The sequence below is a fragment of the Nomascus leucogenys genome, chromosome 24, assembly GCF_006542625.1.
Source record: "Nomascus leucogenys isolate Asia chromosome 24, Asia_NLE_v1, whole genome shotgun sequence".
In the NCBI taxonomy this organism is placed as follows: Eukaryota; Metazoa; Chordata; class Mammalia; order Primates; family Hylobatidae; genus Nomascus; species Nomascus leucogenys.
This window is the reverse complement of record NC_044404.1, coordinates 16,956,239-16,979,088: the sequence shown is the minus strand read 5'-3', so window position 1 is coordinate 16,979,088 and position 22,850 is coordinate 16,956,239. Positions and strand designations below refer to the sequence as shown.

Genomic DNA, 22,850 nt, shown 5'->3' with positions numbered 1-22,850 from the left:
GATTTCTAGAAAATAAGATGTTATGAAGTATAGGAGACATCAACCGGCTCTCACTGCACGTGGAGAGATTCAGAAAAGCGCTAGTTAACAACAGGAGAAAACAGCAGCTAACATGTCTTGGGGAAAATATACGTCTTCCTGAAAACTGGGGATTTCTACTTCACCTGAAAAGAAATACATACGAAAAAGGAAAAACACGAACAAAACAAAACAAGCCAACAAACACGGGCCAAGGCACTGTCCCTGGAAATCTTTTTTTTTTTTGTACTTTAAGTTTTAGGGTACCTGTGCACAATGTGCGGGTTTGTTACATATGTATCCATGTGCCATGTTGGTGTGCTGCACCCATTAACTCGTCATTTAGCATCAGGTGGTATCTCCTAATGCTATCCCTCCCCCCTCCCGCCACCGTCCCTGGAAATCTTAAGTGAGCAAAGTATTAGTTTTCAGAAAGCGTTTCTATTTTGGGCAAATACTAAGAAAGGCCCAGACTAGAGCTGTGACGCCGTTCCCACTGTGAAACTATGCTGGCCAGAGGGAGGGAGGAGAAACTAAAACATCATGATAAAAGGTGATTGAGACCCAGCCAGGGTGAAGCTTTCCTAGGGAGGGAGGCCTGAGGAAGGGAGCGGGGGAAAAACCCCACAACTGCAGACCCGCCCGCTTGCCCACGCGGGTCAAGGGCTAGGCCATCGGCCCAAGCTGCCTCTGGGGAAGTGGGACCGTGCCGCCCCCATCTTCAAAAACGTGGCCACTGAGTGAGGCCTGACGCCCACCGATGCAAATGTCAGCCTGGCAAGCATGAGATCGCCGGCAAGGGGTGGGGGAAGGAGAGAGAATACCGAGGCACACCGGGGTGGCTCTGGAAGGTTTCCAAGAAGGGTGTTGGGAGGCGGGGGTTGGGGGTTTTGGGGGGAACCCACCTAACTGACTCACTAAATGAAGGTAACGGGACGTGGTTAGTGGGGGGAGCCGGGGGGCGACTTGAAAATTAAACTAAAGCCCAAGTCGAAGAGTGCGCACGAAAGAAACCAAAACACAAAGAAAACTAAAGCGCTGATCAAAGAACAATAGGGCCCCCGCCAGGGCGGAAGACCTCCCTCCGTGTCACATCGACTTTCAATAACAGTGGCCGCTAGGTGATGCCCGAAGACAACCGATGCCTGCAAGTGTCAGTCAGCACGGAAAAGAATTTATTTATTTATTTATTTATTTAGAGACAGAGTCTCACTCACGCTGCAGCCTGGGCTGTAGTGCAGTGGCGCGATCTCGGCTCACTGCAGCCTCCGCCTCCCAGGTTCAAGCGATTCTCCCGCCTCAGCCTCCCGAGTAGCTGGCATCACAGGCGCCTGCCCCACCGCTCCAGACTCAGTTTCGTATTTTTAGTAGAGACGGGGTTTCGCCGTGTTGGCAAGGCTGGTCTCGAACTCCCAACCTCAGATGATCCACCCGCCTCGGCCTCCCAAAGTGCTGGGATGACAGACGTGAGCCACCACGCCCGGCCTTAACTGTTTATTTTTAAGTCGAGGAGCTTATCAGGGAAATATGAGAAGTACGGACTCCACACTTGACAGAGAGAAAAGTCTGAAAATGCCCCTTGCATCCAAGTGGGGACCCGGCCTCGACCTCCCGAAATCGTACACCGAGTGGGGAAGCCCAGCAAGGCCCGTCTGTCTAGATTCCTCTCGGCCTCTCGAAGCACCTAAGCACTTGCTTCTCACTTTCATGGAAGGGGCAGGGCCCTCCCCGGCACGGGACGGGGGGGGTCTGACAGACTGACGAGAAGGAGACAGGGGGCGGGGCTCACGCTGTACCAGCACTGGAGGGGGCGGGACAGAGGAGAGAGAAGGGAAACCGTCAAAAAAAAAAAAAGCCGGGCGGGTGGGGGGCTGAGTCCAGACTGGAGGCTGAGAGAAAGGCGTGACGGAGCGAGCCAGTGAGAGATAGCCAGACAGTGGGACAGAGCGAGACGAAAAAAAAAAAAAAAAAAAAAAAAAAAAAAAGAAAAAGAAAGACAGAGATGGACAGGGAGAGAAACAGACAGAAAGAGACAGAGACAGAGACACAGAGAGAGAGAGACAGACAGGGAGGGAGAGAGAGAGAGGGAGGGAGAGGGAGAGAGAGAGAGACAGGCAGAGAAAGAGAGTAAGACAGAAGATAGGCACAGACAGAGAGACAGGCACAGAGAGAGAGACAGAGGGACAGAGAAAAAGAGAGAGACAGACAGACAGAAAGAGATAAACAGAAAGAAAGAGAGAGAGGGAGAGAGACAGAAAGGGAGGGAGAGAGAGAGACAGAGAAAGACAGATGGACAGGCAGAGAAGGAGAGTCAGACAGAAGACAGACACAGTGAAAGAGACAGGCAGAGTGAGAGAGAGACAGAAAGAAAGAGAGAGACAGACAGAAAGACAGAGATGACAGAGAGAAAGAGAACAGACAGAAAGAGAGAGACACAGAGAGAGTGAGAGAGAGAGAGAGAGAAACAGAAAGGGAGGGAGAGGGACAGACAGACAGGCCGAGAAGGAGAGTCAGACAGAAGATAGGCACAGAGAGACAGAGAGACACAGAAAAAGAAAGAGAGAGGCAGACAGAGAGACAGAGAAAAACAGAGAGACAGAGAAAACAGAAAAGAGAGAGAAAAAAAAAAAAAAAAAAAAAAAAAAAAAAAAAAAAAAAAAAAAAAAAAAAAAAAAAAAAAAAAAAAAAAAAAAAAGAACAGAGAGAGAGAGACAGAAAAGACAGAGAGAGACAGAGAGAACAGAAAGAGAAGAGAGACAGAGAGAGACAGACAGAGACAGACAGGAAGAGAGAGAGAGAAACAGACAGGGAGAGAGAGACACAGACAGGCAGAGAAAGAGAGTAAGACAAGACAGACACGGTGAGACAGGCAGAGAGAGAGACAGAAAGAGACAGACGGATGGACAGACAGACAGAGAAAGAGACAGATAGAGAAAGACAGAGACGAACAGAGAGAGACAAGAGAAACAGAGAGAAGGTCCTAGCCTGGGAGTGATGCAGTGCCTTTTGTTTCATTTTCTTTCTTTTCTTTCCTTTTTTTCTTTCTTTCATTTATATATTAATTTATTTGGAGACCGGGTCTCACTCTGCCTCCCAGGCTGTAGTGCAGCGGCGCGACCTTGGGTCACCGCAACGTCCGCCTGCCAGGTTCAAGCCATTCTTCCGCCTCGGCCTCCCGAGCAGCTGGGAATACAGGCGCCTGCCCCACCGCGCCGGACTCAGTTTCGTCTTTTCAGTAGAGACGGGGTTTCGCCATGTTGGCCAGGCTGGTCTCGAACTCCTGAACTTGGGATGACAGATGTGAGCCACTGCGTTTAGTGTACAGTGCCATTTCTTGGAAATCACTCACGGGAACACATACTTATAGGTCTTGTGTAGAGATTTTTTTTATGTATTTATGTATGTATGTATGTATGTATGTATGTATGTATTTATTGCGCGAGGAGTTGGGGGGACGGAGTTTCGCTCTTGCTGCCCAGGCTAGAGTGCAATGGCATAGGGGACTCAAGGAGTCAACCTATGGCAGAGAGGACACGTCATTCAGAGCGTAAGGGCCTCAGCGAAAGGTGGCAGGGCCCGCACTTTTAAAGGCCGAGATCCCCGCAGGCCTGTCATCCCAGCACTTTGGGAGGCCCAGGAGGGCGGATCACTTGAGGTCAGGAGTTTGATACCAGGGTGGCCAACAAGAAGAAACCCCGTCTCTACTAAAAATAGAAAAATTAGCCAGCTGTGGTGGTGCGTGCCTGTCATCCCAGCTACCGAAGAAGAATCACTGGAACCCGGGAAGCAGAGGTTGCAGTGAGCCGAGAGAGCGCCACTGCACGGCAGTCTGGGTGACAGAGCGAGAGAGAGTCCAAAAAAAAAGAAAAGAAGAACAAAAAAAGAACAGGCCCCAATACTGCATTGTCGCTGAACGTTCCCCCAAAAGGCCAGAAACCCCCTGACTCAGGTCAAGGAGGTGGTGTTTCATTTTACTTCTCTCTCTCTCTCTCTCTCTGTCTCCCCTCCTCCTCTCTCTGTCTCTCTCTTTCTCCCCTAACTTTTATTTCTTGTTCAAGCATACATGTGCAAGATTGTTACATAGGTACACTTCTGACTGGGGGGTTCAGTGTGCAGATGATTTCATCACCCGGATACTCAGCGCTGTACCCGACAGTTTTCGTGTTTTTTTGTGTTTTGTCTTTTCCTGAAGCTGTCTGTCCTTCCACCCCTCCTCCCTCAAGTAGGCTCCCGCGTCTCTCGTTCCCCTCGTTCTGCCCATGCAGAACTCTCATCTGTAAGTTCCCACTTCCAGATGAGAACACGCGGTATTTAGCTGATCGTCGCTTTCATCTTCGGTGGTGGCGGTGAAAGAGGCATGACACTAAATCGACCCTTAGGACGCTCCCCTCCGTCCCCACCCCGCACCCCCTCCCCACACACACCCTCATTCCCGCACCCCCTCCTCAAACGCAAGAAAGGGAGAAAGACAGAAATGAAAGTAAGAAGTGAGTCTCCAAGGCGGTGGAGGCGGGGGATCACAAAAGGTGAGCAAGCGATAGGGGTCGGGGGATGTCTTGGCCGAGCTATCAAAAATAGGGGACCCACTTTCCAGCCCCACCACACCCCCTAATCCTCAGCCGCAGCCAGCCTCTGGGTGGGGTTGCGCCCGTAAAAGCTTCTGAATGGAGAGAAGCCCAAGGCTATGGAAGGCATCAGCTCCAACTCCAGGAAGGGAATAGGGCTTTGTGCATATGAATGGGGCTTTAGAAGGCGGTGCCGCGGCGCCCAAAGCGATGCGCCTAGCCTCGCCTCGCCTCGCCCCGCCCAGAGCGAGACTCCGTCTCAAAATAAACAAACAAATAAATAAATAAATAATAAAAAAATTCATCAATAAAAAGAAAGAACGAAAGAAAGAAAAAGAAAGAGAAAGAAAGAAAGGAAGAAAGAAAGAAAGAAGAATTAGTACAGCGAGCGGTCGTGGTCGTGAATCATTCCCCGGAGTCCAGGCTCAGTGGCTCACGCCCGTCACGCCAGCACTTTGAGTCGCCGGATCAGGAGGGTTGCAACAAAATAATGAGACCCTGTCTGTGGAAACACATTAAAAATGGAAGGCCGGGTGCGGCGGCTCACGCCTGCCATCCCAGCACTTCGGGAGGTCGGGGAGGGCGGATCACCTGAGGTCGGGAGTTCGAGAACAGCCTGACCAACGTGGAGAAGCCCCGTCTCTACTAAAAATACAAAATGAGCCAGACGTGGTGTCGCATGCCTGCAATCCCAGCTACTCGGGAGGCTGACGCAGGAGGATCACTTGAACCCGGGAGGCAGAGGTTGCCGTGAGCCAAGATCGCGCCATTGCACTGCAGTCTGGGCAACAAGAGCGAAACTCTGTCTTGGGAAAAAAAAAAATTAAAAATGATCTGGGCACAGTGGCGCGTGCCTGTGGTCTCAGGTACTGTACTCTGGAGGCTGAGGTGGAAGGATCGCTTGAGCCCAGGAGCGTCCACGCTGCAGTGAGTGAGTTACGATGGCACCACTGCCAGGGTGACAGAGTGAGATGCTGTCTCTGAATCAGTCAATCAATCAGATCACTGGAAGGCGCTCTCTGTGTGTTACTTTCAAAGGGTGTGTCTTTAGGCCCAGCAGGCATGGTGCCTCACGCCAGTCATCCCAGCACTTTGGGAGGCCGAGGTGGGAAGAAAGAAGGAAGGGAGCGAGGGAGGAAGGAAGAAAGGCAGGAAGGCAGTCAGGCAGGAAAGAAAGAAAGAAGGAAAGAAGAAAAGAAAAAGAAAGAAAGAAGAAAAGAGAAGAAAAAAGAAAAGAGAAGGGAAGAAAAGAAAAGGAAACGGGGAGGGGGCATATCTCCTTGACTGGTGACTGCCCAGGATACAGTGGGTCACCGCTGACTGAAGCCTCGACCTGTGGGGCCTCAAGTGATCTTCTCCTTATCTCAGCCTCCCGTGTAGCTGCGAGTACAGGCGGGCATCACCACGCACAACTCATCTTCTAATAATATCATGATTTTATTGAGACAGAGTCTCGCACTGTCACCCAGGCTGGATGGCCGTGGCACGATGTCAGCACACTGCAACCTCGGCCTCCCAGGTTCAAGCAACTCGCCCGCCCCAGTCTCCTGAGTAGTTGTGGTTCCAAGCCTATGCCACCAGGCCTGGCTAATTGTTCTAGTTTTCATAGAGATGGGGTTTCGCCACGTTGGCCAGCCTGGTCTTGAACTCCTGGCCACAAGTGATCCACCCGCCTCGGCCTCCCAAAGTGCTGGAATGACAGGCGTGAGCCACCGTGCCCGGCCCAGATAGTCGTTTTAATCAACTGTAGAGAAGGGGTTTCATCAGCCGACGGGTGGAGGGTGGGGTGGGTTTTACTCAGCCTGCGTACCGTGAAAAGGATAAGTGAGTGTGGTTTGTGAACTAGATGTGGAAACTTTGTGTGTGTGTGTGTGTGTGTGAGTGAGAGAGAGAGAGAGAGAGAGAGAGACCAATCCCACCATGAGGACCTGGAAAATGGTGTTTGATTTGGGTCCCTGTCTGTAGATGACTGAAGATTCCACAAATGAAGGTCAACAGTGTCTATGGGGCTGTTTCTCCCTCCCATGCGTCTCCTCTGTGTGGTGGAGAAAGGGAAGAAAACAGGTGCTGATGGGAAGTTGTCTTCATGCCTGAGGAAGCTGCAGGCAGGCTGACTGGAAGGAGGGCATCCTATGTGCCATTTCCATACCCGGGCTCCCTTTACAATGCTGGGGCTGCCAGTCCACCCTGTACGTCAACCCTCCCCCAAGAACAGCACGGTCCGGGGTGGTCCAGTCTGATCCCATCCGGCCCACCCGGGGTATCTGGTGGAAGTCTTCACCGGAGGATTCGAAAGCAGCGTCAACACGGTTCCCCTGGGGTCGCCCGGCAAAGGCCAGCCGGGGGAGGGTAGCGGGACCCGATCGTGGGGCGGGCATCCGCCTCAGAGCTCCCCGGAAGGTGGCAGGTAGCCACTGGGGGACGCCGAGGCAGAGACGTGTGGCAGGATACAGATCTGGAAGCCGCGTCAGTCCTCTCCCATACCTCTCCTACGGAAAATGCCACGGCGGCGGTGGGAGCCTTGGCGGGGGGAGAAGCGGGGACAGGGGGGAGAGGGAAGGAGGCCCTCGGGAGGATTTAGCACCGGGAACCCACTGAGCCAAGCTCCCTCCGTCTTATCGGGTCCAAGGTACACCCTGGGAGACGGCAAGAGAAACGTTCACTCCAGGCTTGTTGTCTTTCTCTTTATTTTTTTCATCTTTTCCATTTTACAAAAGATGCTCATTTCAACAACCAGACGGTGGAGGTGACGGGAGAAGCGTCAAGGCCAGGAGTTTGAGACCAGCGTGAGCAACTGAGCAACACAAGTAGGAGAGCCCAGCTGAAAAAAATGAAAAAGGAGGAGGCGGAGGAGAACATGGGGGGTGGGGATGGGGGAGGAGAAGGAAAGAAAAGAAAAGAAAAACAACACAAATAGATAAAGAACCACCAAGAAAGTTAAAATTCCCCAATGGTCAGAAGTTGAAGACCAGACTGACCAAGATGGAGAGACCCCACGTGTACCGAAAATAGGAAAATTGGCCGGGTGCGGTGGCTCATGCCTGTCATCCCAGCACTTTGGGAGGCCGAGGAGGGTGGATCACGAGGTCAGGAGATCGAGACCATCCTGGCGAACACGGTGAAACCCCGTCTGTACTAAAAATACAAAAAAAAAAAAAAAAAAAATCAGCCGAGCGTGGTTGCGGGCGCCTGTAGTCCCAGCTACTCGGGATGCTGAGGCAGGAGAATGGCTGAACCCGGGAGGCGGAGCTTGCAGTGAGCCGAGATTGCGCCACTGCACTCCAGCCTGGGCGAGAAGCGAGACTCTGTCTCAAAAAAAAAAAAAAAAAAAAAAGAAAATAGGAATAGGAAAATTAGCCGGGCATGATGGCGCATTCCTGTCATTCCAGCTACTCGGGAAGGCTGAGGCAGGAGAATCAGTTGAACCCGGGAGGCGGAGGTTTCGGTGAGCCGAGATCGCGCCATTGTACTCCACCCTGGGCGACAGAGTGAAACCCCGTCTAAAGAAAAAAAAAAAAGAAAAAGAAAGAAAGAGAGAGAGAGAAAGAGAGAAAGAGAAAGAAAGAGAAGGAAGGAAGGGAGGGAGGGAGGGAGGGAGGGAGGGAAAGGCAGATTGGTGAGATTGGTGGGATGCGTCTCAAAATTTTATGTGTTTGCAGTCCCCGTAGTAAAAACGGAAAGAACCGACACATGACAAATAGGACCAGAGCGTACCGTGCCCAAGCGTGTCATACAGCACTCTGGGAGGCCGACGTGGGAGGATCGCTGGAGCCTAAAAGTTTGAGATCACGTCGACATGTGAGACGACACCTGCAATAACAATAATCATAGAGATTATATGTGCCCAGAGCATGGACAAAAAAGCGAGAGCACATCCGTACTAAAAAGAAGAGGATTGATAGACAGACAGACAGACAGATAGACAGGCAGGCAAATATAGAATGAGCCAGGTGCAGTGTCTCACGCCTGTAATAGCAGCAGTGTGGGCGGCCGAGGCAGGCAGGCGGATTGCTTGAGAACAGCAGTTTGAGACCAGCCTGGGCAACATGATAGAACCCCGAAACCCCATCTCACTCACATACCTACCTACACACCTACCCACACACCTACCTACCTACCTACCTACCTACATACGGAAAACATGAGAAACAACATAAAAGTCAGCCGGTGTGGTGGTGTGTGCCTGTAGTCCCAGGTAACGGGGATGGGAGGGATCAGAGGCAGGACGACCTCTTGGTCGGTCCAAAGCGTGGAGGCTGGGGTGATCCTGGGCGACAGAGACAGAGGAAGACCGTGCCAGTAAGTAAGGAAATAAGTAAGGAAGTAGGTGAGTAAATACATAAGCCAGCAAGCCAGCAAGCCAGCAAACGATGAATATGACAACGACATAGAATAACCCATGAGAATAAACAAGCAAAGAAGAGGGCACGAATAAAGCTAAAAGGTAGTGAAGATCACAATCAATTGTTTTCACCCCACCTCACCCCACCCCCACCTCACCCCACCCCACCTCACTTAAGCTGGAGTGGAGGTGCGCGATCACAGCCCACGTTAGCCTCTGCCTCCCGGGCTTAAGAGATCCCCGTAGTCCGAGCTACTTGGGAGGCTGAGGTCACCAGAGCCCAGAGCGAGAAGACCAGGCAGGCCAAAAAAGAAACGAAAATAAAGAAACCAAAATAAAAAATAAGAAATAATAAATAATGAAGGAAGAAAGGAAGGATATACATATACATGTAAATGAATGGGTTTCTAATACATATTCATACATTAAAATTAGCATTTATAACAAACATGTATAAATTATGGAAATATAATTTATATAGTTTATCAGTACGTGTGTGTGTGTAAATGTATGTTTATACGCAGCAGCGTGGAGAAAATAAGATTGAAAAAAAGAAGGAATCGGCCGGGCGCAGTGGCTCACGCCTCTACTCCCAGCACTCTTTGGGAGCGGAGGCGGAGGCGGAGGCGGGCAGATCACGAGGTCAGGAGTTCGAGACCAGCCTGGCCAATATGGTGAAATTCCGTCTTTTACTCAAGATACAAAAATTGCTGGTCGCTTGAACCCTGGAGGCAGAGAGCAGGGGTAGCAGTGAGGCCGAGAAGGCACCACTGCACTCCCAACTCCAGCACCAGCCCGGGCGACGGAGCGAGACTGCATCTCCAGAAAAAGGGAGTGGGGGGGCGGTGGGGAAAAAAAAAAAGCACAAACAGGAGGAAGTATTGCTGACCGACTGCAACGCTGACCGACTGCAACGCTGACCGACTGCAACAGTGACTCCCTCTGCGGAAGCAAACTCAAAGTGGGGCTGAAAAATGTAGGAGAGGGAGTTCCGCGTGGTCCCAGCTACACCGAAGGCCCGAGGCCGGTGAAGGCCACGCGCGGGTGAATGGGGATTGGCGCCCTCGCATCCGTGCGCCGCAGCGACCAGCGGGACCGTCGCAGGCCGCCTGCCGGTCCACCTGAGACACAGCGAGCCACCAGCTAAGTCCAGAGCTCGCGGGCGGCAGCTGGTCGACCCCGGAAGTTCCAACCGAGACGTGGACGCTCCGGATCCGGCTCGTGCCGACGGGCATCCTCGCACAGCGCTCGGTCGACCTGGGACTCACTCGGCGAGCCGCAGCTGGTCGACTCCCCCCCTCCAAGGCCCGATCGTCGAGAGTGGAGGTGGGCCGTGTGAGGGAACGCCCCGGGCCTTGCCACCCGCGGTCTGCTGGTCGACCCGTGCGGAGGAAAGACGCACGAGGGGCGGAACCCTGGGACAGGGGCCGGCGAGCCACGGACCCGACTCCGCACCGCCGCCTCATCGCTTCCCCACCCACGCTCCCCAGGCCCCGTCCCAGCACGGACTGGACGAGCCACCCCGGCGGCGAACGGGAAAGCATAAACAACGAAATAAAGGAATCAGAAAAATATTAAAAAGTAGGAATATCGGCCGGGCGCGGTGGCTCACGCTTGTAATCCCAGCACTTTGGGAGGCCGAGGCGGGCGGATCACGAGGTCAGGAGATCGAGACCACGGTGAAACCCCGTCTCTACTAAAAAATACAAAAAATTAGCCGGGCGCGGTGGCGGGCGCCTGTAGTCCCAGCTACTCGGAGGCTGAGGCAGGCGAATGGCGTGAACCCGGGAGGCGGAGCTTGCAGTGAGCCGAGATCGCGCCACTGCACTCCAGCCCGGGCGACAGAGCGAGACTCTGTCTCAAAAAAGAAAAAAAAAAAGTAGGAATATCAACAAGGAGATAACAGAGATTCTGGAGTTGAAAACTACGATGATAAAAATTTAAAAATCACCAGAGGGATTTAAGAGTATATCTGCACATACAGAAGAAGTCATGAGCTTGAAGATACGAAAATGGAAAATATTGACTCTGAGAAACAGAAATAATAACAAATAAAAAATGAGCAGAGCCTAAGGAATCTGTGGGACATCATCAAATAGACCAACATTCATATTCTAGAAGGATAAATTATGTTAAAACTTTACCATTCCTTCTTTTCACCTTTCTTTCTTCCTCCCTCTCCCTCCTCCTCCTTTTTACTTTTCTTCCTCTTCCTTTCTCTCCTTCATTATCCCTTTTGCTCTGTTTCTCTTTCTCCCTTTCTCTTTTTTCTTTTCTTTCAATTTTCTCAATAACTAAGAGATGTTTAAATACCCTTACCATGTTAGTAGATATGGTTATTTCTCCCTTTAGTTCTCTTTGGAGATTTATAGTCACTCTAAGTAAAGAGATAACCCAAACATAAGCCGCACAAACAGGCTTCCATACGATTCTTAATTTGGTCCTGTAATTCTTCATTGCTGTATTAACTTTCTGATGCTTTTAAGGATGTTTTATAACTAATTGTTTAGTTTTTTCCAATGGAATGTTGACTCTGAATTATCTAATTCATATTGTAAGTATATAGGGAGTTTAATATAAAATTATTAAACTAATATTTGTGAAAGAATGTATTTGTCCATTTAACAAATATGTTAATCCTCAAACTGTTATTGGGCAGCTGAGCATACAGCAATAAAAATAACACAATTTTTATGTGTACAATATTTATGGAATACATTCCTGAAACAAATAATTTAGTTAATAACATGACAAAGAACAGAAATTGTATACACTATAAAGCATAGTAATGGAATCATGAATGATTAAATTATTAATATTAGGTAGAAAATGAAGGGTATCTTTGAGAGCAGATTGCTTGCTCAAGGAAGCAAGCAATTAGCCTTATGAGGAAAGAGTTACCTGTGGATAAAGGAGAAACTGAAAAATTTACATGTCAAGACTTTTTGAGCAAAAACAAAAATATGACTATTAGTCACCAATTCAGTACAGTGAAAAAAAGTTGAAGAGGTATCCTGGAACTAAACCATGTTGTGGAAGATCATGTAGGGTTTTGATAATCATGGGATTATTTTGAATTAATTTTAAATGCGATAGGAATATATGAGATAATTTCACCAGAGAATAACATGATTGTGTTTGCATTTCAAAGGGGTGTATCTGGTGCACTGTGTAGAATAAATAGGTTAGGTGAGTAATAAATTGGGAGGCTATTGTAATCCAGAGAAAAAAGGTAGCGACTTAGGTGAGAATGCTGTTAGTATGAGTGGTATTAGTGGTGAGAAGTCGTTAGGCCATGGATGTATTTCATAGGACTGGCCAAGAGAACTGCAGCTAAATTGGAGTGTAGGGAGTGAAATGGAGAACTCAAAGCACTGGAAGGTGACAGCTGTCACTGAAGCATACTGATGCCTCTTATTAAGAGAGTTACTTGGGAATGGCAAGATCAAAACTTCTCACTTTCAAATTTATGAAAAATATTGTTTTCAGAACGAATGACTTTGGGATCAGAAAGCCATCATTCTAATTGATGGTTCCACGACTACACAGGCTCACACTCCCAAGAGCAAAATTAAATCATCACAAAGGTGCTTCCTGATAATTCTAGAGAATGGAGAATTACTGTAACATCTTTCTGATTTTAGGAGAGGTAGCAGTTCCCTTTTTAGCCTAAACAATTTCTTTTTAAAGCTCAGTCAAGAGACTCCATTATAATTTTAAAATGTGTGTAACTTAAATTCTCATATTAAATACCACTATGCTTAAATTAGTCAAAACATTTTCCCCATCTACAACTCTATCTTTTCATTGCAATCATTTTCACAAAAGTGACTGCAGCTAACAGACCCTAAAAGGTGAAAATCTAGGGTAGGTTATCTGATCTAGTTAGTTTTGAAGACAGGATCTAGAGATTATTTAATATGAAATAGGTCACCTGAAATGAAGTGTTTACTGAAAACAACTTGGATCAGCCCAGTTTTCTACCACTGAACCATGCACTTGGTTTAAAAAACACAAGTCTGGGGAGTATTGGCTGCTTCCAACTGTGTTGAAGATGTTAAAGAAAAGAGCATAAAATTATAAATGATCATCTGAGGCCTTTATAGTCTCTGCTCAAGAGACTAGAGTCTTCCATTCTTAACGAAACATCCAAATATCTTAATAATTGGGCAAAATCTAAATATCAGAGAGATAATATTATCTTGAAGATTTTTAAATTATAATGGTGATTCACTACCTTGCCATGTCTCTGAGTCAAAAATTAGATCTTTGTTTAGGAATCAATGGTACTCTGCAGCTTGGAAATAGGAAGATTTTAGAAGACTCAAACATTGACTTTCTTGTGTGCAAAAAAAAGACATATTGAGATAAGACAAGTCTTTCCTTGCAAGGATACCTCTAATGTTCATACACCACCTCCTCTAACATTAATATAGCTTCCAGATCACTAACCAGTGCCAGAGAGCAGACTATGCAACTACAAATTCAAAAGATGTCCAACACAGGGTCAAGCCTAGAATAAGAAGTCTTAGCTAATTAAGTATGCTTTTTTCCCCAAATTCATATTAACAAAAATTTGGATATGTCAGAGAATGCATTCAAAGTTCACTCAACCTAGGAGAGAGAAACATAATTTTAAATTAAGAGCTGAAGCATTCTTTTCCTAACAAAAAAGAGGTAAAACGAAATATCACACCACAGGAGGGATTTCACAAATTAGTGTCAATATCAAAACCTTAAAATAGGCAAGGAAAATGCAGATTCACAATTAACTCTTCTACTTGTTTTGTTCAGAGAAGAGATGGTTCTGAGAGAACGACAGTGAATTAACCCCAGCTGGTTTAGTTGGTGCCTTCAATTGCTGCTTCTGATGAACTCCTTTAGCTAAAATAAATTTACGAGGATTTTGGCATGTGATATTAGAGATGGTTAATTTTTTCCTCTTATTTTCATTGTTCAATGTAGTAAATACTAGCTGTATATGGCTACTTAAATTCAAATTAATTACAATGAAATATACTTAAATATTGAATATTTTAGTCACTGGTGGTTCATGATTGAATACCTTCAGCTAAGATTTCCCAGCTAAAGACACTAAGAGGTGGCTTAGTTAACTGCTTGTCCACAAATATTAAAGCTGTTGTTAACACCTGATATATTCTCTGCAAATAGAATATTCATGAGCCTCCTCCTGAAACCAGCAGTCTAGAGATAATTTTATAAATTGGATACAAGGTGGAAATCTACACTTTTTAAGTTTTTGAAATATTAGCTTCCCAGGGAAGAAAATCAAATTCATAAGATATGTTAGGACAATTTAACTCAAGATGTTCAAACCTGAAATGACATATTCTACAATATGTGATAAAACCAACCCCTAACAACTTAAAGGAAAACAGGAATTGACCTTAAAGACCTGCCTTTTCCTCAGCCTCCAGCCAATCAGTTTTCAAATCTTGTATTTTATTATGAAAGGTCGTTATCCCCCTAGTCTCTTGTTTCTAGACTTGGCACATATCTAAGTTTGTTACCTCTATCTACTGACTGTTGCTGGGTTCTGAGTGTTTGTCCCTCACATAGGATTCTAGAACACTGCTATGACATTGTGAATGTTTGTCCATCACAAAATATTCTAGAACACTGCTGCTGGGTTCTGAGTGTTTATCTCTCACATAGGATTCCAGAGCACTGCTGCTGGGTTCTGAGTGTTTGTCCCTCACAAAGGATTCCAGAACACTTCTACGAGTGTCTCAATGTTTGTCCCACGTATAGGATTCCACGACAGAGTGGCTGGGTTCTGAGTGTTTGTCCCTCACATAGGATTCCTGAAGACTTCTACGAGGGTCTGAATCTTTGTCCCTCTGATAGGATTCCAGAACACTGCTGCTGGGTTCTGAGTGTTTGTCCCTCACATAGCATACCAGAACACTGCTACAACCGTCTGAATCTCTGTCCGTCAAAAAGAATTATAGAACACTGCTGCTGGGTTCTGAATTTTGTCCCTCACATAGGATTCCAGAACCCTGCTGCTGGGTTCTGAGGGTTTGTCCCTCACATAGGATACCAGAAGACTGCTACAACCATCTGAATCTGTGTCCGTCACAAAGAATTATAGAACACTGTTGCTGGCTTGTGAATTTTTGTCCCTCACATAGGATTCCAGAACGCTGCTGCTGGGTTCTGAGTGTTTGTCCCTCAAATAGGATTCCAGAACACGGCTGCTGGGTTCTCAGCATTTTTCCCTCACATACGATTCCAGAACACTGCTGCTGGTTTCTGAGTGTTTGTCCCTCACAGAGGATTCCGGAACACTGCCAAGAGGTTCTTAATGTTTGTCCTGCACAAAGGATTCTAGAACACTGCTGCTGGGTTCTGAGTGTTTGTCCCTCACATACAATTCCACAACACCGCTACGAGTTTCTTAAAGTTTGTCCCTCAGGAAAGTTTCTAGAACACTGCTGCTGATTTCTGAGTGTTTGTCTCTCACTAAGGATTCTGCAATATTGCTGCTAGGTTCTCAGTGTTTGTCCCTCACATAGTTTTCCAGAACACAGCTACTGTATTCTGAGTGTTTGTTGCTCACATAGGATTCCAGAGCACTGCTGCTGGGTACTGAGTGTTTGTCCCTCACATAGGATTCCAGAACTCTGCTGCTGAGTTCTGAGTTTTTGTCCCTCACAAAGGATTCTAGAACACTGAAGCTGGGTTCTGAGTGTTTGCCGCTCACAAAGGATTCTAGAACACTGCAGCTGAGTTCTGAGTGATTGCCCTCTCAAAAAGGATTCCAGAGCTCTGCTGCTGGGTTCTGAGTGTTTGTCCCCCACATAGGATTCCTGAACACTGCTACAGGGTACTGAGGGTTTGTCCCTCAAATAGGATTCCAGAACAGTGCTGTCGGGTTCTGAGTGTTTGTCACTCACAAAGGATTCGAGAACACTACTGCTGGGTTCTGAATGTTTGTCCCTCACAAAGATTACAGAACAATTCTAAGAGTGTCTGAATGTTTGTCCCTCAGATAGGATTCCAGAACACAGTGGCTGGGTTCTGATTGTTTATCCCTCACATAGGATTCCAGAACACCTCTATGAGTGTCTGAATGTTTGTCCCTCAGATAGGATTCCAGAACAGAGTCTCAGGGTTCTGAATATTTGTCACTCACAAAGGATTCCAGAACACTGCTGCTGAGTTCTGAGTGGTTTTCCCTCACATGGGATTCCAGAACCCTGCTGCTCGGTTCTCAGTGTTTGTCCCTCACATAGGATTCCAGAACACTGCTGTTGGTTCTGAGTGTTTGTCCCTCACATGGGATTCCAAAACACTGCTGCTTGGTTCAGAGTGTTTATTCCTCACATACTATTTCAGAACACTGCAATGATGTTCTTAATGTTTTTCCCTCACAAAGAATTCTACAACACTCCTTCTGGGTTCTGAGTGTCTGTCCCTCACAAACGATTCTAGAACACTGCTGCTGTGTTCTCAGTGTTTGTCCCTCACGTAGGATTGCAGAACACTGCTAGTGGGTTCTGAGTGTTTTTCCCTTACTTGGGATTGCAGAACACTGCTGCTGGGTTCTGAGTGTTTGTCCCTCACATAGGATTCCAGAATACTGCCACTGAGATCTGAGAGTTTGTCCTGCACCTAGGATTCCAGAACTCTGCTGCTGGGTTCTGACTGTCCCTCTCATAGAATTCCAGAACACTGCTATGAGGTTCTGAATCTTTGTAACTCACAAAGGATCCCAGAACACTGATGCTGGGTTCTGAGTGATTGTCTCTCACATGAGATTCCAGAACACTGCTGCTAGGTTCTGTTTTTGTTCCCTCACAAAGGATTCTAGAGCACTGCTGCTGGATTCTTAGTGTTTGTCCCTGAAATAGGATTCCAGAACACTTCTACGAGTGTCTGAATATTTGTCCCTCAGAGAGGATTCCGGAACAAAGTGGCTGGGTTCTGAGTGTTTGTCACTCACAGAGGGTTCTAAAACACAGATGCTGGGATCTGAGTGTTAGCCCGTCACATAGGATACCAGAACACTGCTACGATGGTCTGAATGTTTGTCCGTCAGAATGGATTCTCGCTGGGTTTTGAGAGTTTGTCCCTCACTTAGGATTCCAGAACCCTCCTGCTGGGTTCTGAGTGTTTGTCCCTCACATAGGATTCCAGTACACTGCTGCTGGGTTCTGAGTGTTTGTCCCCCCAAGGGATTCAAAAACAATGCTCCTGGGTTCCCAGTGTTTGTCCCTCACTTACGATTCCAGGACACTGCTACGAGGTTCTTAATGTTTGTCCCTCACAAAGGATTCTAGTACACTGCTGCTGGGTTCTGAGTGTTTGTCCCTCACATAGGATTCCAGAACACCGCTTCGAGGGTCTCAATGTTTGTCTCTCACAAAGGATTCTAGGACACTGCTGATGACTTCTGAGTGTTTGTCACTCACACAGATTTCCAGATCACTGCTACGAGGGTCTGAATGTTTGTCCATCACAAAGGATTCCAGAACACTGAATCTGGGTTCTAAGAATTTGTCTCTCACATAGGATTTCAGAACAATGCTGCTGCATTCTGAATGTTTGTCCCTCACATGGGATTCCAGAATGCTGCAGCTGGGTTCTAAGTGTTTGTCCCTTACAAAGGATTACAGAACATTTCTATGATTGTCTGAATGTTTAGCCCTCAGATAGGAATACAGTACACAGTGGCTGGGTTCTGAGTGTTTGTCCCTCACATAGGATTCCAGAACACTGCCCTTGGGTTCTGAGTGTTTGTCCCTTACATAGGATACCATAACACTACTGCTGGGTGTGAGTGTTTGTCCCACACAGAGGATTCCAGAACGCTGCTGCTGGATTCTGAGTGTTTGTCCCTCACTTAGGATTTCAGAACACTGCTAGAGCGTCTGAATGTTTCTCCATTACAAAGGATTCCAGAACACTGCTGCTGGGTTCTGAGTGTTTGACCCTCACAAAGGATTCCATAACACTGCTACGAGTTTCTGAATATCTGTTCCTCTCAAAGGATTGCAGAACACTGCTGCTGGCTCCTGAGTGTCTGTCCCTCACATAGAATTCCAGAGCACTGCTACGAGTTTCTGAATCTTTGTCCTTCACAAAGGATTCCAGAACACTGCTGCTGTGTTCTGAGTGATTGTCTCTCAAATGGCATTCAGAGCACTGCTGCTGGGTTCTGTTTGTTTGTCCCTCACAAAGAATTCTAGAGCACTGCTCCTCGTTTCTTAGTGTTTGTCCCTGACATAGGATTCCAGAACACTTCCACGAGTGTTTGCAAGTTTGTCCCTCAGATAGGATTCCAGAACAAAGTGGCTGGGTTCTGAGTGTTTGCCACTCACAAAGGATTCCAGACCACTGATGCTGGGTTCTGAGTGTTATTCCCTCACATAGGAAACCAGAAAAATGCTACGACGGTCTAAATGTATGTCTGCCACAAAGGATTCTGGAACACTGCTGCTGGGTTTTGATTGTTTGTCCTTCACATAGGATTCCAGAACACTGCTGCTGGATTTGGATTGTTTGTCCCTCACAAGGGATTCAAAAACAATGCTGCTGGGTTCACAGTGTTTGTCCCTCACATAGGAATCCAGAACACTGCTATGAAGTTCTGAATGTTTGTCCCTCTGATAGGATTCCAGAACAAAGTGGCTGGGTTCTGAGTGTTTGTCACTCACAAAGGATTCCAGAACACGCTGCTGGGATTTGAGTCTTTGTCCCTCACATAGGATTCCAGAACAAAGTGTCTGGGTTCTGAGTGTTTGTCCCTCACATGGGATTCTAGAACACTGATGCTGGGTTCTTAGTGTTTGTCCCTCACATAGGATACCAGAACACTGCTATGACGATGTGAATGTTTGTCCGTCACAAAGGATTCTGGACCACTGCTACCGGGTTCTGAGTGTTTGCACCTTTCAAAGGATTCCAGAACCCTGCTGCTGGGTTCTGAGAGTTTGTCCCTCACATAGGATTCCAGAACACTGCTGCTGGGTTTGGAGTGTTTGTCCGTCTCAAATTATTCAAGAACACTGCTGCTGGGTTCTGAGTGTTTGTCCTTCACATAGGATTCCAGAACCCTGCTGCTGGGTTTTCAGTGTTTGACGGCAAGGAAAATGAATAAATGTTAATTGCATTCACAATTAACTCTTCTACTTGTTTTGTTCAGAAAAGAGATGGTTCTGAGAGAACGACAATGAATTAACCACAGCTGGTTTAGTTGGTGCTTTCAATTGCTGCTTCTGATGAACTCCTTTAGCTAGAATAAATTTATGAGGATTTTGGCATGTGGTATTAGAGATGGTTATTAATTTTTTCCTCTTATTTGCATTGTCCAATGTAGTAAATACTAGCTGTATATGGCCACTTAAATTCAAATGAATTACAATGAAATATACTTAAATATTGAATTTTTTAGTCACTGTTGGTTCATTATTGAATATCTTCAGCTAAGATTTCCCATGTAAATACACTAAGAGGTGGCTTAGTTAACTGCTTGTCCGCAAATATTGAAGCTGTTGTTAACTCCTGATATATTCTCTGCAAATAGAATATTCATGAGCCTCCTCCTGAAACCAGCAGCCTAGAGATGATAAATTGGATACAAGTTGGAAATCTATACTCTTTAAGTTTTTGAAATATTAGCTTCCCAGGGAAGAAAATCAAATTCATAAGATATGTTAGGACAATTTAACTCAAGATGTTCAAACCTGAAATGACATATCCTACAATATGTGATAAAACCACCCCCTAACAACTTAAAGCAAAACAGGGATTGACCTTAAAGACCTGCCTTTTACTCATCCCCCAGCCAATCAGTTTTCAAATTTTGCATTTGATTTTGAAAGGTCCTTATCCCCCTAGTGTCTTGTTTCTAGACTTGGCACATATTGAAGTTTGTTACCTTTATCTACTGACTTTCCTCTCTTCAAACAGTATCTATGCCTGCCAAATGTGAACATACAAAAAACAAATCAGAATGTGCCATTCTGATTTAAACTGTTTATTAGTTAATACCCTCAAGATAACATCTGGGTTCTTAGCTGCACTGAGTCAAGCCTACTTCCATCTTTTTTTGTCTCGGACTGCACTTTTCCTTCCACATCACACTCCAGCAATGCGAAGCTGTGGGGGCCTTCTACCCCATTTCCACTATTTTGCCCCCCCGCCGCCGCCGCCGCCGCAGCTTTTTGAACCCGCCGCAGCGGCTTTTTACCCCCGGCGGCTTTTTGCCCCCCCGCCGCCGCCGCTTTTTGCCCCCCCGGCGCTGCGGCTTCTTGCCCCCCGCCGCCGGCGGCGGGTTTTTGGACCCGCCGCCGCGGCTTTATGCCCCCGTTGCCGCGGCTTTTTCCCGCTGCCGCTTTTTGGACCCGCCGCCGCGGCTTTTTCCCGCTGCCGCTTTTTTCCCCCGCCGCCAAAGCTTTTTGCCCCCCCGCCGCCGGCTTTTTGCCCCACCGCCGCCGGTGCTTTTTGGCCCCGCCGCAGCGGCTTTTTGACCCCCGCCGCCCCGCTTTCTGTCGCCGCCGCCGCCGTCGATTTTCGCGGCTTTTTGTCCCCCGCAGCCGTGGCTTTTTGCCCTCGCCGCCGCCGCCGCTTTTCCCGGCTTTTTGCCCCCGCCGCCGCCACTTTTCCCGGCTTTTTGCCCCCCGCCGCCGCGGCTTTTTGCAGTCGCCGCCGCCGCGACTTTTTGGCCCCACCGCGGCGGCTTTTTGCCCCCCGCCGCCGCCGGAGCTTTTGGCCGCCGCGGCTTTTTGACCCCCCGCCGCCGCGGCTCTGAGGGCGGGAGCGGCAGACTCGGCTGCCAGCTCTACCCGCGTCCTGGCTCGGGCAGCGCCTAGGGGCGCTCCCGCTCCAGCTCTCCCGGCTCCCAGGTTCCTCCCCTAGGCGCCCGCACCCCGGGTTCCCTGCCTCAGCCCCTGCTGCCTGCATAGAGCGGCGCTGCGCGCGGCGGCGATGGGAGAGAAGAAGGAGGGCGGTGGCTGGGGTGATGCGGCGGCCGCGGAGGGAGGCGCAGGGGCCGCGGCCAGCCGGGCGCTGCAGCAGTGCGGGCAGCTCCAGAAGTTCATCGGCATCTCCATGGGCAGCCTGTGCGGGCTGCTCGCCAAGTGCTCTGTGTCCAAGGACCTCACCCAGCAGGAGATACAGACCATGGAGGTAAGGGGTGGGGGACCCTGGCTGGGTTCCAGGAGCGGCACGGACACCTCCCTGCTGGCCCCAGTTCACTCCTGGCCCAGTTGCATCCTTGAGCCCGCGTCGCCCCCTTGATGGCTTCCCCTCCCTCCTGCACTCGCTGATTTGGGAGCTGGAGGATCCGGGACCAGCCCTCACCTTGGGCAGGATTTGTGGGGCGGGTGCGTGGTGGGAACTTGGATGGAGGCTCCAGGGGCCCGTGGGCGGGGTGGGCTGCGCGCCGACATCCCCTTACCCCCCGAATTTCCATCTGGTCCAGCCCTCTCATTTTGTAGGTGAGGAAGCGGAAGGCCTGAGGGAGAACTGACTTGCCAGGGACCCCTGTTAGGGAGAATTAACAAAGATTGGTTATTAAAGGAGCACTGAGTTTGGGAGTCAGACCTGGGGGCCCACACCCTTGGTGAAGACATTATACCACCTTAGTCTGGCCTGTTGACTGAGGGCGAGCCACTCCATCCTCGTCTGATTGTGCGGTCTTGACCTCAAGGGGTTTCCTGCAGGAAGAAGCAAATGGGTTTGCTTTCCTAGCTCTGTCCAGTACCTTAGGGACCCTGAGGACTGGAGAGATTCTTGGAGAGCCATCTGGTGTATGTCATGGGTGGGCCTTTCTTGAAGGTCAGTCTGCCCAGTGGGCTGGCCCAGCCCGAATGAACTGTCTTGAATCTTTGGAGTTGTTTGTGTACTTTTAAGGGCTTCTCATCCTTGCACCAAAAGATCCCCTGGAAATTAGGTGGGAAAACCTTAACTTTTGTGGGGCCTTGTATTTGTCTTAAAAGTGCATGCACATGGCCAGGTGTGGTGGCTCACCCCTGTTATCCTGTCTTGGATCCCTTGAGTCAAGGAGTTTGAGACCAACCTGGACAATATAGTGAGACCCCGTCTCTACAAAAAATAAAATATTAGCCAAGGGTGGTTGTGCGCATCTGTAGTCCCAGCTACTACTGTGGCTGACACGGGAGGAGCACTTGAGGCTTCACTGAGCTGTGATCTCACCAGCGTACTCAAGCCTGGGCCACAGAGCAAGACCTTGACTCAAAAAAAAAAAAAAAAAAAAAAAAATTCTTGAAGATTTTGCATTCTGTCCCACTATCCATTGGTTTTCATGTCAAGATAATGTCAGAAATTCTTTACAATTGCTTCCAGAAGGAGTAGTCTTGACCTAGTGCACAGGTGTCCAGTGTTTTGGCTTCTCAGGGCCACATTGGAAGAAGAATGCTCCTGGACCACACATAAAATACACTAACGCTAACGATAGCTGATGAGCTTAAAAAAAAAAAAGGTTTGTGCATAATTTTCATGATACCCACCACCACAGATAGGCGGAAAAGTCCTTGTAGTCAAAGGGTTGGACGTGGTGATCTAGTGTCTTTTCGTCCGTTTTGGCTTTCTCCCTGATTCCAGAATGCAGGTAGAGATGTAGAGACGTGCTCTCAGGACAGTTGTTGAGATAAAAAAAATTCGTTGTCATTTATTCTCAAGCACAGCTGTTTGTCATTTGCATTGAAAAAGTCTCCATTCAAACTGCTGTCACATATAAAATCTATTTATATAAGTCTGTATTTTTCTGTTGTCTTGGCCTTTGTGGGCAGTAGTGTGTTTTAACCAAGCAAACTGTCCTTCCAAATAATGAAGCTGAAGCCAGCCTACCTGCTTGCCATTTTTCTTCCCCTTCCATTTTTCTAACCTCAGGATAATTGTAAGAATGAATTAAGATTTGTGTTTAAGGCCGGGCA

The 22,850-nt window shown here is 48.0% G+C and overlaps 1 pseudogene; it reads right to left on the bottom strand.

The window, feature by feature from the left end:
* Nucleotides 1-19,946: 19,946 nt before the first annotated feature.
* On the bottom strand, nucleotides 19,947-21,573 carry LOC100600230 (annotated as a pseudogene).
* Nucleotides 21,574-22,850: the final 1,277 nt, after the last annotated feature.